The sequence below is a fragment of the Oryctolagus cuniculus genome, chromosome 13 (genome assembly GCF_964237555.1).
Source record: "Oryctolagus cuniculus chromosome 13, mOryCun1.1, whole genome shotgun sequence".
In the NCBI taxonomy this organism is placed as follows: domain Eukaryota; kingdom Metazoa; phylum Chordata; class Mammalia; order Lagomorpha; family Leporidae; genus Oryctolagus; species Oryctolagus cuniculus.
Window position 1 is genome coordinate 87740887 of NC_091444.1, and position 18108 is coordinate 87758994.

Consider the following 18108-nt stretch of genomic DNA (forward strand, 5'->3'; position numbering starts at 1 on the left):
GTTGATGAAGCAAGAGGCAGGCAAAGGGCCAGCACTGTGGTGCAGTGGGTGAAGCCGCCGCCTGCAGTGCTGGCACCCCACATGGGTGCCGGTTTGAGTCCTGGCTGCTCCACTTCTGATCCAGGTCTCTGCTACCTCCTGAGAAAGTAGTGGAAGATGCCCCAAGTCCTTGGGCCCCTGCACCCATGTAGGAGACCCAGAAGAAGCTCCTGGCTCCTGACTTCAGATCAGCACAACTTGGACTGTTGCAGCCATTCAGAGAGTGAACCAGCAAGTGGAAGACCTTTCTCTTTCTCTCTCTGAAATCTGCTTTTTAAATAAATAAATAAATCTTAAAAAAAAATAACAAGACAGGCAAAGTGAAATGCTGGGGCTGGGCTGGGGTTTGCCGATTTGTGGCATTGTCCTGTTGCTATTGGTGAAATAGAATGTGAACAGCGAGTCTCATTCCCTAAACATTTGTTCTGGGGCTTGACCTTATGGGTGTGTAGGGCTGAGGAATAGGGAGTCAATGGTTTGGGGGCAGGTACCTTTAAGAAGACGTGAAGCAGGCTGCATCGTGGCCCAGGTCACGGTGCAAGCTGCAGTCATCAACTACAACAGATAGATAGGGGAGAGGAGAATCTGGGTCATAGTAAGGCTCCCTGAGATGTGGGACTCTGGAGATGATTCCAGGTTCCTGGCAGTGAGTGGATCCGGTTCTGGGGCAGGGCCATAGAGATGCTTTCCACTCCAAAGCACGACCTGGGTCTCTCCAGCTCTGCCCATGACAGTGGCTACAGTGTTGTCTGTGGCCGGCAGACATCAACCTGCAAGCTGTGACCGCTGAAGAGAGCGAGGACAATGCCGACAGGTGCGCTCACAGCCGCCGGCTGCCCTGGTGCGAGGGACAGGTGGACGTCTGTGTCAGACGCTGGTTAGAAGATGGCCAGAGGCGGAGATAGTGGAACAGATACGGGAACCATGTAACTGTACCCACAAGGGATCGGAGCTCTGGGATGGAAGAAGGGAGCGAGGGCAGTGGGGAGGCGGGGACAGGAGAGAGTTGAGTTTGCATGGGGACCGGAGACAGGAAACGGAAAGGGAGTCTGCAGGAAGGAGACAAAGGATGGGCTGAGCAGAGCATGGCCCAGCGCGAGAATGCCGGGGCTGGGCTCAGGGTCGGGAAGGATGAGGTCCGCGGCGATGAGGATAACGTCGAGAGGCGTCCTCGCACGTGAAAGGGAAGCGGGAAGGAGCTGGAGGAAGGGCAGACTCGGTATCCCAGCGGCGTCGCCTCCAACGGCCCCCTGCCCACTCAGGACTGGCTGCTGTGTCCCACTCATATCTCCGCAGCACCCGGCTTTCTGGGCGGCGCAGGGCCTGGGACACCCTGGCGACCCCGGCGACCCCGGCGACCCCAGCTCCGCGCGTCCCTGCCTATGCGGTTTTCATTTCCGGCTGGCAGTGGGCGGGCTCGGGCCCCAGAGGGAGGCCAGAACCGTTGGGCTCCACTGCGGGTTGTCCCTAGTTGGCTACAGGCCTTGTCACTGGAGGCAACTGCAGCGCCAGCCTGCTTGGGAGTCCGGGTCTCTGGGCGACCCCAGGCGGCAGCTCCCGTCCTCAACCTTGAAGTTTGCTACCCGTCCCCAGTCCGGCGCCCAATCCCCCGCGATACAGGACCCTCACTTCATCCTGCCCCTCTGGTCGCATGCCCGCGCACCCCAGACCCCTGCCCTCTGCCACCACCGAATCTGGTGTTCTTCAAGGAAAGAAGGAAATCGTGGGCACCGTAATGGGAGCAAAGGGTCAAGCGCCCGCCAGAGGTGCATGGCCCCGCCATTCTCCATCCCCGCTTTTCTGACCTGGGCCCCGCTGCTGCCCATCACGCATCTCATACGTATCCCAGTCACACGAGGGGCACCTTTGCCGCCGGACCGGGACGCCCCATTCACTAGCCCACTAGGAAAGCCCTCAGCCTGCTCCTTTCTTATGGTGGTCGCTGTTTTGTTTCCTCCTTGCCATATACAGTTTCCTAGCATCCACCTGTGTCTTTCTAAACATCCGACATCTGTTGGTTTCTGTGGTCAGCTCTGGGAAAGCTCCGTGGACAAGGAACCCCAGACTCCGTCAATGGGCCCTGAAATTCCCTCTTCGGCACCCTAGCACAGCCATCCTGGGCTTCAGCTGCACCCTCCAGTGCCTCAGCCCAGAGCTCAGAGTGTGAGACTTCCAAAGGGGAGGACACCTCTCTAGGTCTCTCCACAGCCCCCGTTCAGAGTGCAGTCACTTTTGTGCAGGATGGACTGCAGAGGTCAGGAATGCTGCAGCCTATCTGGCCCTCCGGATGGCGATTACATCATTTTAGTGGAAAACTCAGAGGTTTCACTTCGTTAAGCCCGTGCAGAATGGCTTCTCCAGAAGTCCTCACGGGGGCAGATTTCTGAAGTCTTCACTGGAGGTGGACCTAACCCCCCCACACCTCCACTCTCCAGCAGGCTTCCCCTCTTCAATAGCTTCTTCCCCAAGAGGTTTTTGAATTTGAGTAAAGATGTGGCTCTGATCTTTATTTTTTCCAGTGAAAGCTGCAAACAAGTTACAATGCTAAACACTGTTGTGCATAAATAGATTATATCGATGAATAGACTTAGTGGGGAAAGGCCAGACACAAAGCAGAACCTATTTGGGTATTGGTAGCAGCATTTCTGGATGCTGGAGGTACTGTTTTTTTTTTTTTTTTCTTATTGATCTTTTCAGCATTTCCCTTTTTTCCAAAATGAACCACACTGTATTAGATTAAAGTAAAAAGAAAAAAAAATGCCCGAGATTTTGTGAGCTTGGTAAGGTCACAGTTATTTTTCTTTTTTAAAGATTTATTTATTTATTCGAAACTCAGTTACGTGGAGAGAGAAAGAGAGGCAGAAAGAGAGAGAGGTCTTCCTTCCACTGGTTCACTCCCCAGTTGGCCACAAGGGTCGGAGCTGGGCTGAGCTGAAACAGGAGCTTCTTCTGGGTCTTACATGTTGGGTGCAGGGGCCTAAGGACTTGGGTCATCTTCTACTGTTTTTCCAGGCCATAGCAGAGAGCTGGATTGGAAGTGGAGCAGCTGGGACTCGAACTGGAGCCCATATGGGATGCTGGCACTGCAGGTGACAGCTTTACCCACTACACCAGAGTGCCAGCCCCCAAAGCCACAGTTTTTATAGTTTTGACCCCTTTTCTTATCCTGATTTTTCACACAGATATAATGTGTCTACAATGTTTTATCCTGGCTCTTAAAAATGTTTACTATTTATTTGAGAGACACAACAGAAACAGAGCACTCTCATCCACTGGTTCACTTTCCAAATGCCTGCAACAATGCAGGATAAGCTGGGTGAAAGCCAAAAGCCAAGAACTCTTTCCAGATCTCTCATGTGTAAGGATCCGATTACTTAATCCATCACCTGTGGCTAAGGAAGCTGGACTCAAGAGCTAGAGTGCAACTTGAACCCAGACACTCTGATATGGGATGCAGGCGCCTTAATCACCAGACTAAACACCACTTCATGTCATATATTCATAGTTTTTGGAAGCATACCTTTTATGACTCTGTGATGTTCCATTAAATAGATATGTGATAACTTCTTAAACATAGCTAGATTAAACTTATTGGCCACATAGGTTATTTTGACATTTTTGTCATCATAAAGCCATTCAATAAATATTAATTGAGTATCTATGTGATAATACCAGGTGCTGGACATTATCTTAGCACTGTGATATAGCTCTCAGGGAAATAGTAAGGCCACATATTACCATGTTTCTACTTTTTCTATTGTTCAAGCTTCTTCCTTAAGAGTCTGAATTGATGAATGAGTTCAAGTTGGGAAAAATGAAAATATTTCATTGATAAACAGTATCAAACTTCATTGATGAGCAATAAAGGCATTGGAAGCCATTGAAGGTGATGGCATCATATTCTATCACCAACTACTCCCTCCCTCGTGCTTTGAACATTTTAGTAGCTGACTTGTCATTCTCTTAACAACCACTTCTGAAAAATTCTTGGTTTTCTAAAATGTATGTGAAAGGTTGGAGGCAGGGAGAAACAGGCAAGACTTGTGGCTGCAGAGGCCAACCTAGAGCATGCAAAAGGCCATAGCCTACACAAGAGATTGTTTAGGCTACCTGACCCTCAACCCTGATCCACGTAAAGCAAATAAAAGTATATGAACATTGAAATGCAGGGCTCAGACCTGTGAATCTGCAGTCCCCTGGCCCTCATGTTGTTTCCACCTGAATCTGTCTCTGAGTAGATTTTTATCTCCAAACACACAGGGGTAGCTGGACCAACCTGGCAATAGGCAGAAATAATTCACTCCCTAAATGCCTGCAGCAGCCAAGGTTACTATAGGCTGAAGCCAATAGCCTAGAACTCTACCCGGGTCTCTTACATTGATGGCAGGAGTCCAAATGCTTGACCCATCTTCTGTTGCCCTTCCCAGTCCCAACCTGGGGAAGCATATTATCAGGAAGCTGGATTGGAAGTGGAGTAGCTGGGAATCAAATCAGTACTCTAATATGGGATGGTAGCATTGCTCACAGCAGCTTAACTTGCTGCACAACAACACTGGCTACATCTGTTACTTTTAGATGAAGGCTATTTTGAACAGCTTACACTAGCAGTTTGGAATGCTGTAATTTCTCCATGACAGCAGAGTTGACATGTAAATTATCTAAACTCTTCTGCATAGCGTTTTTATACTCTGTCATAATTATTTATGCATCCAGTTGTTTCTATAAGTATAGATTTATAGATAGATATTTTATTTCTTGGGTATATTCCAATGATATTTCATTTACTTTCTTATGGACATATTCCAACTTTGGCCATCAGGAGGTTTTTCAATTGGTTTCTGTATCCTTGGCCATACTCACAACCATTTCTTTTTAGCACTTCTTTATTTCTAGTGCTGCAAGATGTTCCTGGCTTATTTTGTATATTACTTGCCTCATCTTAACTCAGTCATTCATCTGAAGAGTTTGGGTGCCTTTAATTGGAGAATGGCATGAAAATTGAGGATCAGATTATGAGGTATGCATGTTGTTACAGAGAACAAGTTACTTTTAGGCCCACTCAGCTAATAGCAGGAGTAACCATATTAAGTAACCTATGTGGATACATGTTATTGCCATTATGTAGAAACAAACATGACTCTCAAAATTTGTTTGGATATGGAGAACAATGATTCCATGTGTGCACACACACACATAAAGAGACTATGAGAATTTGTTATGTGTTATTTCACACAAAATGAATTTCTGGAGAGAGAAGAGTGGCTTCCCAGGAGGTTAAAACACATAACTTGAAATAGCAGGGAAAGGAGATTTGTTTCTGGTTTTGTAAGGGTTACAATTTGGGCTGGGATGAAGGACCCTGTGTTTGACTTGAACTCCTACTGGTGCAAAGAAGGAACACTTGGGTTTTCTTAACAGCCTCTCTAGATGTAGAAAAGTAGTAGAAGTCACTTGGGTGAGGCTTCAAAGATGCCCCAGTTAAAATTAAAAAAAAAAAAACACACCAGAATCTTACTCTTCATTATAATACACATAGCAGTAAAGATTTTACATGTAGCATTTTAACTGTGATAATAGCCCAAATGACTCCATTTTGCTTTGTAAAAACTGTTGTCTTTGTGACTAAACTTATGCTTAAGAAACAAGTTATGCCTGCTTAAGGATTTTAGAATATGATCTTGAGAAAGTCAGCTGAATTTGCCAAGTAATATAGCCTACCCCAGTCAGCAGGACCAGAGGCTGGGGTTTGTGACTACAGGCTCAAACTTAACCTCTTTGACTCTGACCAGCCCCCTTATTTTCTGCCAGAGCCCAACATGCAGCAGGGCCTATCATTGATGCCCCTTATTCCTGAATCCCCATTCTGGTCTCATCTGAAACAATCCTGCTACCCTGAGATGCTGCAATTGTCTTGGTGAAAATCACATCCTCCTTCTCCCAACATTTCTGGCTTCTTGAATTAACCTGCTTTCATGCATCAGTTCTTGACTCTTAAATATTGGTTTGCAAGCAGAGAGAAAATTTACCTTGCTTTTGGTAACATATCTATATTAAGAAAACATGAATTTATACTATATATTTAGTTCAATATTACATGCTTCATTCTTCCTTACTCATCATCTCTACTCCCTCCTTAACAGTGAGAATCTTAATTCCCTTCACATAATTCTGCTTCAGAATGTATGTATAGTGATTTAGAATTAACAAGTGCAGCCAATAATGTAGCCATATCAACTACCATATAAAATGTAGGCAAACTACTCCTTTTCTCTTTGAGTTTGAAAATGCCACTCTTTCCCTTCTTAAAATATCTATCTATGTATTTGAAAGGCAAACTTTTAGAGCGATAGGGAGAAATAGAGAGATAGAAATCTCCCTCAGCTGGTTCACTCCACAAATGGCCACAATGGCCAGGGCTGGGCCAGACTGAAGCCAGGAGCCAGGAGTTTCATCCAGGCCTCATGCATGGGGGCTGGATCAGAAGTGGAGTGGCCACAAAGGAGCTAGCACCCATATGGGTCTCTGGCTTTGTAAGCAATGGCTTAACCTGCTATACCACAATGCTGGCCCAGTGACACTCTTTTCCAAATTGTTAACATTAGAATCTTATGCCTTCAGGCTCTTTAGTGAAGTGCTTCATGCATAGTGCTACTTCTATCCTTTTATTACAATATGCAGATGTTCAGGCTTTGCTCTACCACTGTATGTAAGAGGAAGGTCCTCAAAAGTTTCATGCATATGCAAGTTATTAAAAATTAATATTTCAAACAATTGTAATTTTAAAAAGCTATGACTTTTATTAACTTTTCTTTAATCAGATTGTTAAGTACTAGAGCATGACAATGTGCTTTGACATTTACTTTTTTTTTAAAAGATTTTATTTATTTATTTATTTGAGAGTTAGAGTTACAGACAGTGAGAAGGAGAAACAGAGAGAAAGGTCTTCCATCTGCTGGTTCACTGTCCAAATGGATGCTATGGCCGGAGCTGCTCCAATCTGAAGCCAGGAGCCAGGAGCTTCCTCCGGTCTCCCACACAGGTGCAAGGGCCCAAGGACTTGGGCCATGATCTACTGCTTTCCCAGGCCATAGCAGAGAGCTGGATTGGAAGTGGAACAGCCGGGACTAGAACCAGCACCCATATGGAATGCTTGCGCGTCAGGCCAGGGCATTAACCCACTGCACCACAGTGCTGGCCCCTTTGACATTTACTTTAACCTAGTTTTCTTTGTTGTCATTTCAATATTTATGTACAAACACATAAAAAATTCAAAATAGGGATATTCAAGTGGTGTGTAGATTGTTTTTATTGTGAAGTATAGCTGCAACAAAAGGAGATTTTATAATATATTTTGTCTCTATGAACATGAAAGAGTTGAAAATCTGTGTTGGAAAGCACTCTCGACTATACTGTGAAACAAGAAATTTTAACAGCTCGAAGGATCAATTAGAGTGGATTGTGCCAAAAATACATATTCAAAAAATCTCTAAATATGCATGTATATAATTGAAACTATGATTGTTTGTCTTATCAATTACCATTGTACTATGGAAGAAAGGATCAGCAGCTTCAAAAACTCTTATTTGAGAATTGGGAAGTTAAACACAAGCAACACAAACTTCTGACTTAAAGGAGGCTATAACAAACAATTCAGATAGTTTTGTCCTGTTCTCTGTGATGTCTCTAAACACAATTTTCATTTGGGAATGAATAAATACAGTATATACATACATTGAAAATGATCAGAGAAGAATTACAGAAAGTCATGTGCCCCGAGGGCCTGGTTTCCGCCACTCAACCCCAATTGGTATGGCCTGGATACTCACACACCTGGGAGCTTTTAAGTTCCATTACAGAACTTCTAAGAAAACAGTCACCACGTGCCAACGTTTCAGTCGCCAACAGACTGCATATACAACAGTGGTCCCATCAGAGGATGGGAATGATACTGTCCACCATCTAGTGACACTGCAGTGCACGCCGTGTCTAGGAGCATGCAGGAGTTCACACAGAACCCTGGCCACCAGGCAGGACATGTCACAGAGGGAACGGAGGGCCTAGGGGAGTGTGCAGCCAACGACCAGGTGTTCCTTTTACAGGACACGTATTAAGATTTCCAGATGCCTTGGAGACTTGTCTGATCTGTTTCTAGCTTATTCCTACCAGGTGGCTGCTCTAGGAGAGTTCTGACCATCAGTAAAGTTAGATTCAGTGTGAGTCAAGGCAACTGAACCACATCTGTGAAGTAGAAGTTTACTACTTAGAGATGTCAGAAGAGGGCCCTATGCCCCTGGGTCAGTGGGAAGGGAAAAGCTCTCAGACAGTCAACTCCATGGCGTCCACGGGACAGGTGAAAGTGAAGGTAGGAGGGGGCGAGTGAGACCAGGAGGAAGGGGCGGGGCCGGGCGTGCGGCGCTTGCGCAGTACGTGCTGCGTCACCAAGCGGCAGAAGTAGCAACTACGAATTCTGGACGTCGGCGAAGGCCGAGTCCATGCAGAGTGGGGCTGCCCTGAAGAGTGGGGCGGCGGCCACGGCCAGGAAGAGTAGGGCGGCCATGAACAGCAGGGAGGCTGTGACGGTGGCAGCCATGAGTCCTGGCAGGCTCCAGCGTTGGAAGCGAGGAAGTGTGGGGAGGAGGCAATGTTGAGCGTGGGAAGATGGCGGCCGCGGTGGTCAAACAACGGGCGCTGAGCGTGGGCCCAGCGGCGGTGGGGGCGAAGTTAGACCTCAGGCGTCTGTGTGGTGAGGAAGCCTGGGGCTGCCGTGGGGGAGCCTGGGACTGCAGCAGAGGTGGTGGCCACGGCGCTGGCCTGTGGAGCTGACTTGTGACTGCGTTTATCTTTGAGGCAGTGACAGATCTAGGGCCTACCTCAGTGGAGTGCAGTCGCAGCATCTGCTGGCAGCAGGCCTCTTGGAGTCCCAGTGGCAGAGGCTCAGACGTGAGAAGAAGTGGCTGGAGTCGGCCGGGCCCTGGAGGACACGGGGCTGGAGCTGGACCTGGAAGTGATACCAAAGTTCAACAACGACGTCTCCGAGTTTCAGATGCTGCTCAGTGTTGGCTTAACCTGGCCAGCTGTGCCTTCCTCCTGGACAGGAGCAGCAGGTGAGTCAGTCCGGTCGGACTGACGCTGTCAGCAGCCTGGGGCATCAAGGTTAAGGGAAGGGACCCCCAAGCCCTGCAGGCAGTGAGGTGGGCCTCTGTCCCACAGCAGAGAGGGTCCGCATATATGGGGAGAAATCTGGGGTCTGAGGGCGCCTACAGGAGAATTAGGGGCCACAGAGACAGGAGGGGCAGAAGGGATATTGGGGACTGGGTTTCTCTGGGGTTCTGCAGGAAATCAGGGGCCGATAAGACTTGGGTGTGGCGGCATGGAAGGTAGACCTGGAAGGAAAGCCATGTGCTGTTGGCAAAGAGTAAAACCCCAGCACTTCTGGATTTGAAAGACTGAGAAAAAGGTCGGTGTTTAGAGTGCAGGACCAAGGTCAACAGCACTGGAGGGAAACTCTGGGGGAGCGTTTGGTGCCTTGGAAGAGCTGGGAGACGGGAGAATATGTTTGTGTATGTCTCCATCCGAGGATAGATAGGAAAAGGGAAGAATATTATTGCTGAAAGCAGATGATTTTTGCAAGAGCCATAGCAGGGATGCATGGGATATGTGAGATGGGGCCTGTGGAAAATCCTTGGGAAAAGTGGGGGAAAGGAGAATTTGGGAGGAGGATCTTTCTGAAAGGACTGGAGCATGAGTGCAGTGTTAATTAGGAAACTTCAAGAAAGGTCTCCAGGATATTGGGATTCGAGAGGGAGCTTACCTGAAAGAAAACTGGGTTGATAAGGCATTTGAGAAAATGGAGAATTTGACTTAGGCTGAGAATGAAACCTTTTTTGGCTTGTGGTCACTTTGTAGGACTGAATTGGGGCAGAACACTCTGGCTCATTAAAGGAGTGTTTCTTGGCTTTGGAAGAGTTATCTGTTATTTGAAAGCTTTTTTTTTTCTAATTACTTTAAATAATGCCAGGAGCAACATGATTGTACTTGAAAAAGTTTGTGGGAAGAAAAATTGTACATTTGTTTTGGTATAAAAATTTTTTGATAATCCATGCATGGCTTTGTCATGATACATATTTTCCATAAACATTTTACACATGGTAATTTAATGTTATCTAATATTCTGAAGCTTTTTATCATGTTAGAATTTATGCTCACTTGTTGCTAAAATTCATTTGACAGTGCAAAATGCCCAATGGGAAGGCCATGGTACTTCTGTCAGCATTATTCTGGGTACTGAAAACACTGACCAGAGATAACACAATGCAGGTATAAGCCAATCTCATTGAAGTCTTCAATTTGTAAGTTTTATGGCTTTTAAACACTACGAGTTTAAGTTGTCACATTGGCTACTGGAAAAATTGCTCTTTATTATTTGATGTGAGGAACACATATGTATGTGTCTATCTATGTATGTGTACATATAGCAAACTGAGGAATATGTACATGCCTGTGTATGTGCATATATGTACGTATATGTAGCAGACTGCCTGGGTTTCATTTCTGACTCCATCATGCATCTCCTATGTGACTAAGGGAAAGTTACTCAGGGCATGTCTGTCATGTCTTAACTGAGAAGTAGAGATAACCAAAGTTAAAGCCCCAGAAAGCTGTGATGAGGATCAAAAAGGTTAAGGTGTGTAGATCCCTCAACCAAGCACCTGGCACAAGCCTGCAAGAAGTGCTAGTAAGGACCACCATTTTTACTATAGCTGTGCATTACCAGATTAACCTCTGAAAGAGGTAAATGTTCCTAAATGTAAATTCATGAACTCTTGACATCTTAAATTCTATAAAAGGCACTGGGCCTATAAATAACTGTGCTTTCATCAATTATTGAAGTATGTGAGTTCAAAATTGTTTACTAAGCTTTTGCTAGAAATTAAATTACTTAGAATAAGGAATAATTCTAACAAGTATATGGTAACCAAAATTAAGAGCAAAGGTATGGAATATAAGAGATATGTTTTGAATAAAGGAAAAAGTAATATTTGTCCTAAAGTATAATGGTGTTTGGCATGGAGAAAAAAAATAGGACAATCAGCTGAGGAAAATATAAAGTGTTGTAGATTTGTGGTAGATTGGCTGAGGTTATCATGGAATTGGCCAGATGAGTTTCTGGAAATTGAGAGCATTAATACAAAAGGCACATTGACATGAAGTTAGAATTTTGTCCTACATGTTAATGTTAAAACAACCAGGTTTTCTGTTAGGAAAAAAGTTGACAAGAAGTTTTGATCTTTTATTTTTGAACTCTGCTTTTAGAGTTTTTCAACCCGTCTTTGTAATTTTCCATGTTGCAACTTTTTTTTTTTTTTTTTTTTTTTTTACAGTTTGCATTTAGTTGGAGACTTCCTCAGTTTGTCAGTCAGCTCCTGTAGCTTAAAAGTTTAGAGAGCAGGGTTATTTGATTCTGACCTCTAGCTTTTCTTAAGGTATTTAAATTGTTCCAAGAAGTAGGGTGAATATGAGTCTAATTCTATTCCAGGGTTTCTTCTTTGCTGTTTTAGTAACTGAGCTAGGAAATGAGAACTTCAAGTGTAGCACATCTTGGGTTCTCTGATATTGTTTTTAACTTTTATTTAATAAATATAAATTTCCAAAGTACAGCTTTTGGATTATAGTGGCTTTCCCCCACATAACTACCCTCCCATCCACAACCATCCCATCTCTCATTCCCTCTCCCATCCCATTCACATCAAGATTCATTTTCAATTATGCTTATATACAGAAGATCAGTTTAGTATATACTAAGTAAAGATTTCAATAATTTGCACCCACACAGAAACACAAAGTATAAAGTAATGTTTGAGTACTATTTATACCATTAATTCACATAGTACAACACATTAAGGACAGAGATCCTACATGGGGAGTAAGTGCACAGTGACTCCTGTTGAAATTTAACAATTGACACTCTTATTTACGACATCAGTAATCACCCAAGGCTCTTGTCATGAGCTGCCAAGGCTATGGATGCCTCTTGAGTTCGCCAACTCTGATCTTTTTTAGACAAGGTCATATTCAAAGTGGAAGTTCTCTCCTCCCTTCAGAGAAAGGTACCTCCTTCTTTGATGGCCCATTCTTTCTGCTGTGATCTAACTCACAGAGATCTTTCATTTAGGTTATTTTTTGTCAGAGTTTCTTGTCTTTCCATGCCTGAAATACTCTCATGGGCTTTTTAGCCAGATCCAAATGCCTTAAGGACTAATTCTGAAGCCAGAGTGCTGTTTAGGACATCTGCCATTCTATGAGTCTGCTGTGTATCCCGCTTCCCATGTTGGATTGTTCTCTCCTTTTTAATTTTATCAGTTAGTATTAGCAGACACTAGTCTTGTTTATGTGATCCCTTTGACACTTAATCCTATCATTGTGATCAATTATGAACTGAAGCTGATCACTTTGACTAGTGAGATGGCATTGGTACATGTCACCATGATGGGATTGAATTGGAATACCCTGGCATGTTTCTAGCTCTACCATTGGGGGTAAGTCTGATTGAGCATGTGCTGAACTGTACATCTCTTCCCTTTCTTATTCCCACTCTTATATTTAACAGGGATCACTTTTCAGTTAAATACCTAAGAATAATTGTGTGTTAATTACAGAGTTCAACCAATGGAATTATGTAGAACAAAAAAATACTAAAAGGAATAAAATAGTAAATGTTCCTCAACAATCAGGACAAGGGCTGATCAAGTCATTGTTTCTCATAGTGTCCATTTCACTTTAACAGGTTTCCTTTTTGGTGATCGGTTAGTTCTCACCAATCAGGAGAACATATGATATTTGTCCCCTGGGGACTGGCTTATTTCACTCAGCATGATGTTTTCCAGATTCCTTCATTTTATTGCAAATGACCGGATTTCAGTGGTTTTTTTTACTGCTGTATAGTATTCTATAGAGTACATGTCCCATAATTTCTTTATCTAGTCTACTATGGATGGACATTTGCATTGATTCCAGGTCTTAGCTATTGTGAAGTGAGCTGCAATAAACATTAAGGTGCAGACAGCTATTTTATTTGCCAATTTAATTTCCTTTGGGTAAATTCCAAGAAGTGGAATGGCTGTGTTGTATGGTAGGGTTATATTCAGGTTTCTGAGGAATCTCCAGACTGACTTCCATAGTGGCTTTACCAGTTTGCATTCCCACCAACAGTGGGTTAGTACCTCTTTTTCCCCACATCCTTGCCAGCATCTGTTGTTGGTAGATTTCTGAATGTGAGCCAATCTAACTGGGGTGAGGTGAAACCTCATTGTGGTTTTGATTTGCATTTCCCTGATGATCCTGAACATTTTTTCATATGTCTGTTGCCTATTTGGATTTCTTCACCTGAAAAATGTCTATTGAAGTCCTTGGCCCATCTTTTAAGTGGGTTGTTTGTTTTGTTATTGTGGAGTTTCTTGATCTCTGTGTAGATTCTGGTTATTAATCCTTTATATGTTGCATAGTTTGCAAATTTTTTTCCTGTTGTGTTGGTTGCCTCTTCACTTTCCTGACTGTTCCTTTTGCAGTACAGAAACTTCTCAATTTGATGTAGTCACAATTGTTAATTTTGACTTTCACTGCCTGTGCCTCTGGGGTATTTTCCAAGAAGTCTTTGCCTGTGCCTATATCTTGCATGGTTTCTCCAATGTTCTCTAATAATTTGATGGTGTCAGGTCATAGATTTAGATCTTTAGTCCATGTTGAGTGGATTTTTGTGTAAGGTGTAAGGTAGGGGTCTTGCTTCATGCTTCTGCATGTGGAAATCCAGTTTTCCCAGAAGCATTTATTTAATAGAGTGTCCTTGCTCCAGGAATTGGTTTTAGATCCTAAGTTGGCTGTAGATGTTTGGATTGATTTCTGGTGTTTCTATTCTGTTCCATTGGTCTATTCATCTGTTTCTGTACCAGTACCATGCTGTTTTGATTATAACTGCCCTGTAGTATGTCCTGAAATCTGGTATTGTGATGCCTCTGGCTTTGTTTTTGTTGTACAAGATTGCTTTAGCTATTCGAGGTCTCCTGCATCTCCATATGAATTTCAGCATCTTTTTTTCCATATCTGAGAAGAATGTCTTTGGTATTTTGATTGGTATCACATTGAATCTATAAATTGCTTTTGGGAGAATGGACATTTTGATGATATTGATTCTTCCAATCCATGAGCATGGGAGATTTTTCCAATTTTTGGTATCCTCTTCTATTTCTTTCTTTAAGGTTTTGTAATTCTCATCGTAGAAATCTTTGACATCCTTGGTTAAGTTTATTCCAAGCTATTTGATTGTTTTTGTAGCTATTGTGAATGGGATTGATCTTAGCAGTTCATTCTGGGCCATGGTATTTCCAGTGTATACAAATGCTGTTGATTTTTGTGCTTTTATTTTATATTCTGCTACTTTGCCAAACTCTTCTTTGAGTTCCAGTAGTCTCTTAGTAGATTTCTTTGGATCCCCTAAATAAAGAATCATATCATCTGCAAAGAGGGATAGTTTGACTTGTTCCTTCCCAATTTGTATCCCTTTATTTTCTTTTTCTTGTCTAATGTTTCTGGCTCAAAATCTAGTACTATATTGAATAATAGTGATGAGAGTGAGCATCCCTGTCTGGTACCAGATCTCAGTGGAAATGCTTCCAACTTTTCCCCATTCAATAGGATGCTGGCCGTGGGTTTTTCATAAATTTCTTTGATTGTATTGAGGAATGATCCTTCTAGACCCAATTTTCTTAGAGTTTTCATCATGAAAGGATGTTTATTTTATCGAATGCTTTCTCTGCATCTATTGAGATAATCATATGGTTTTCTTCTGCAGCTTGTTAATGTAGTGTATCATATTGATTAAATTGCCTACATTGAATGATCCCTGCATACCAGGGATAAATCCCACTTGGTCTGGATGGATGATCTTTCTGACCTGTTGTTGCATTCTATTGGCCAGAATTTTATTGAGGATTTTTGTGTCTATGTTTATCAGGGAAATTGGTCTGTAATTCTCTTTCAATACTGTATCTTTTTCAAGTTTAGGAATTAAGGTGATGCTGACTTCACAGAAAGAATTTGGGAGGATTCCCTCTTTTTGGATTGTTCTGAATAGTTTGAGAAGAATTGGAGCTAGTTCTTCTTTAAATGTCTGGTAGAATTCAGCAGTGAATCCATCTGGTCCTGGGCTTTCTTTCTTTGGGGGGCCTTTACTAATTCAATTTCTGTCTCAGTCATGGGTCTGTTTAGGTATCCTATGTCTTCATGGTTCAATTTAGGTAGGTTGTATGTTCCCAGGAATCTGTCCATTTGTGATAGATTTCCCTGTTTGCTGGCATACAAGTCCTTGTAGTAATTTCTGATGACTATTGTTATTTCTGTGGTGTCTGTTGTTACATTTCCTTTTTCATCTCTATTTTATTGATTTGGGTCTTTTATTTTTTGAGTTAGTTGGGCCAATGGGGTGTCAATTTTTTTTTCCAAAAAAAAAAACAGCTCTTCATTTTGCTGATCTTTTGTAATTTTGGGGGGGATTCAATTCTGTTGATTTCTTCTCTAATTATTTCTCTTCTCCTACTAGTTTTGGGTCTGGTTTGCTGCAGTTTTTCTAGATCTTTGAGATGCATTTATAGCTCATCCACGTGGTGACTTTCCAATTTCTTGATGTAGGCACCTATTGCTATAAAATTCCCTCTTAACATTGCTTTTGCTGTATCCCATAAGTTTTGATATGTTGTATTGTTATCCTCATTTACTTTCAGAAAGTTTTTGATTTCTCTTTTGATTTCTTCTATGACTCATTGTTCATTCAGGAGCATGTTGTTCAGTCTCCATGTGTTTGCATACGCTCTAGGAATTCCTGAGTTGCTAATTTCCAGCTTCATTCCACTGTGGTCTGAGAAGATGCATGTTATGATCTCAGTTCTTTTGAATTTGCTGAGACTTGCTTTATGGCCTGGTATGTGGCCAGTCCTAGAGTAGGTTCCATGTACTGCTGAGAAAAATGTGTATTCCTCAAGTGTAGGATGAAAAGTTCTGAAGATATCTGTTACATCCATTTGGTCTGTAGTGCAGATTAAATCTGTTTCCTTGTTGATCTTCTGTCAGGTTGATCTGTCTATTGCTGAAAGTGGAGTATTGAAGTCCCCCAATACTATTGTATTGGAGTCTAAGTCTCCCTTTAAGTTCCTTAACATATCTTTTAAATAACCCAGTGCCCTGTAATCAGGTGCATGTACATTTATAATAGTTACATCTTCCTTTTGAATTGAACCCTTAATCATTATATAGTGCCCCTCTTTGTCTCTCTTAACAGTTTTTGTATTAAAGTTTATTTTGTCTGATATTATGATGGCTATGCCATCTCTTTTTTGGTTTCTGTTGGCATGGAATATCTTTTTCCAACTTTTCACATTCAATCTGCATGCATCTTTGCTGGAAAGATGTGTTTCTTGTAAGCAGAAAATATATGGGTTTTGTTTTTTAATCCATTCAGCCAGTCTGTGTCTTTTAACTTGGAGTTGAGGCCATTAACATTCAAGTGACTGTTGATTAGTAGTGACTTTGCCCTGCAATTTTTCAAAGATATTTCTAATATGTGCTTTGAACTTCCTGTGATCTTTTACTGGGAGATTTTCTTCCTTTACCTTCTTTCATATTGATGGCCATGTTTCTGTGTTTCTGCATGTAACACATCTTTAAGCATCTTTTGCAGGGCTGGATGAGTGGTGACAAATTCTTTCTGTTTGCTATGAAAGGTCTTTATTTCACCTTCATTCACAAATGAGAGCTTTGAAGGATATAACATTCTGGGATGGCAGTTTTTTTTTCTCTTAGTACTTGGGCTATATCTAGCCATTCCCTCCTAGCCTATAGGGTATCTGATGAGAAGTCAGCTGTGAGTCTAATTGGAGATCCTCTGGGAGTAATCTGTTTCTCTCTTGCATATTTTAGAATCTTTTCTTTATGTTTCACTGTGGTGAATTTAATTACAACGTGTCATGATGAGGATCTCTTTGGGTCTTGTTTATTGGGGGTTCTATGTGCTTTTTGTACTTGGATGTCTCTTTCCTTCTCCAAACCCGGGAAGTTTTCTGCTAGTATCTCACTAAAAAGGCCTTCTAATACTTTCTCTCTCTCCATGTCTTCAGGAACTCCTAGAACCCGAATGTTAGTTTTTTAAATAGTATCCTGTAGATTCCCAACAATATTTTTTAGATTTATAATTTCCTCTTCTTTTCTTTGGTTTGACTGTATACTTTCCTGTGCTCTGTCTTCTAGGTCAGATATTCTCTTTTTTACCTCACTGATTTTGTTTTTAAGGCTCTCAAATATGTTTTTCCTTTGTTCTATTAAATTCATTTCATTTTGATTTCTCTTCAATATCTCAATTTCATGTTCTATTAAATTCCTCATTTCATTTTGATTCCTCCTTAAGATTTCATTTTCACGAGAGAGATTTTCTGTCCTGTCCTGTATGAATTTCTGTAGTTCATGCATTTGTTTTTGATAACTTCTAAGTGTTCTGATCATAAATTTTTTTGAATTCCATATCTTCCATTTCTTCTATCTCATCTTCATATTCTTGTATTGGTGTGTCATGTTCATTTGGGAGCATCATGGTGTCTTCCTTGTTCTTATTTCCTCAGTTTTTGTGTTTGTTCTTTGGCATTGTGGATATATTCTTTGGTTTCTTCTTTTTTTCTTGCTGTGGTGGCTTTTTTCATTATACTATGTCTCTAAATTAAGTGGACTGTCTGCTTTTGGTAAATCTCTAGAGGCTTGTGGTGGGTGTGGCCAGAGAGCTCTGTTCAGTTCTTCAGGGTTAAGGGTGTGCCAAAGGTTACACACCCAGGTTTGGTGTGGTAAATCTTCTCTCCCTCTTTTTTTTCTTTTTATTCAGAAGGGAAGTAATTCTGCTCAGCTGAGCTCTTCTCCTTGGTGGCAATCAGTGCCTGAGCATGAGCCCCTGTGGGTATAATATTCATCTGCTCTGTCCCAAGGACCACACAAATAATCTGTGCATTCCTCACTGTAAGCTCAGATTCCCCTGCAATG

At 42.3% G+C, this 18108-nt stretch overlaps 1 protein-coding gene and 1 long non-coding RNA gene across 22 annotated transcripts in view; one reads left to right on the top strand and one right to left on the bottom strand.

Annotated features, from left to right (window-relative positions):
• The window catches only part of LOC127489541 (telomerase reverse transcriptase), a 117367-nt gene that overhangs the window by 57623 nt on the left and 41636 nt on the right, over window positions 1–18108 (bottom strand). For all 18 annotated transcript variants that reach the window (XR_011381613.1, XR_011381625.1, XR_011381621.1 and 15 more), the window contains one exon: window positions 8910–9037. The gene's annotated coding sequence lies outside the window, so the exon portion shown is untranslated. The remainder of the gene's footprint in view (window positions 1–8909; window positions 9038–18108) is intronic.
• LOC127486322 (uncharacterized) overlaps window positions 8460–18108 on the top strand; it is a 145884-nt gene continuing 136235 nt past the window's right edge. For all 4 annotated transcript variants that reach the window (XR_011381626.1, XR_011381627.1, XR_011381629.1 and 1 more), the window contains exons 1-2: window positions 8460–9143; window positions 10270–10356. This is a non-coding gene — a long non-coding RNA (uncharacterized lncRNA). The remainder of the gene's footprint in view (window positions 9144–10269; window positions 10357–18108) is intronic.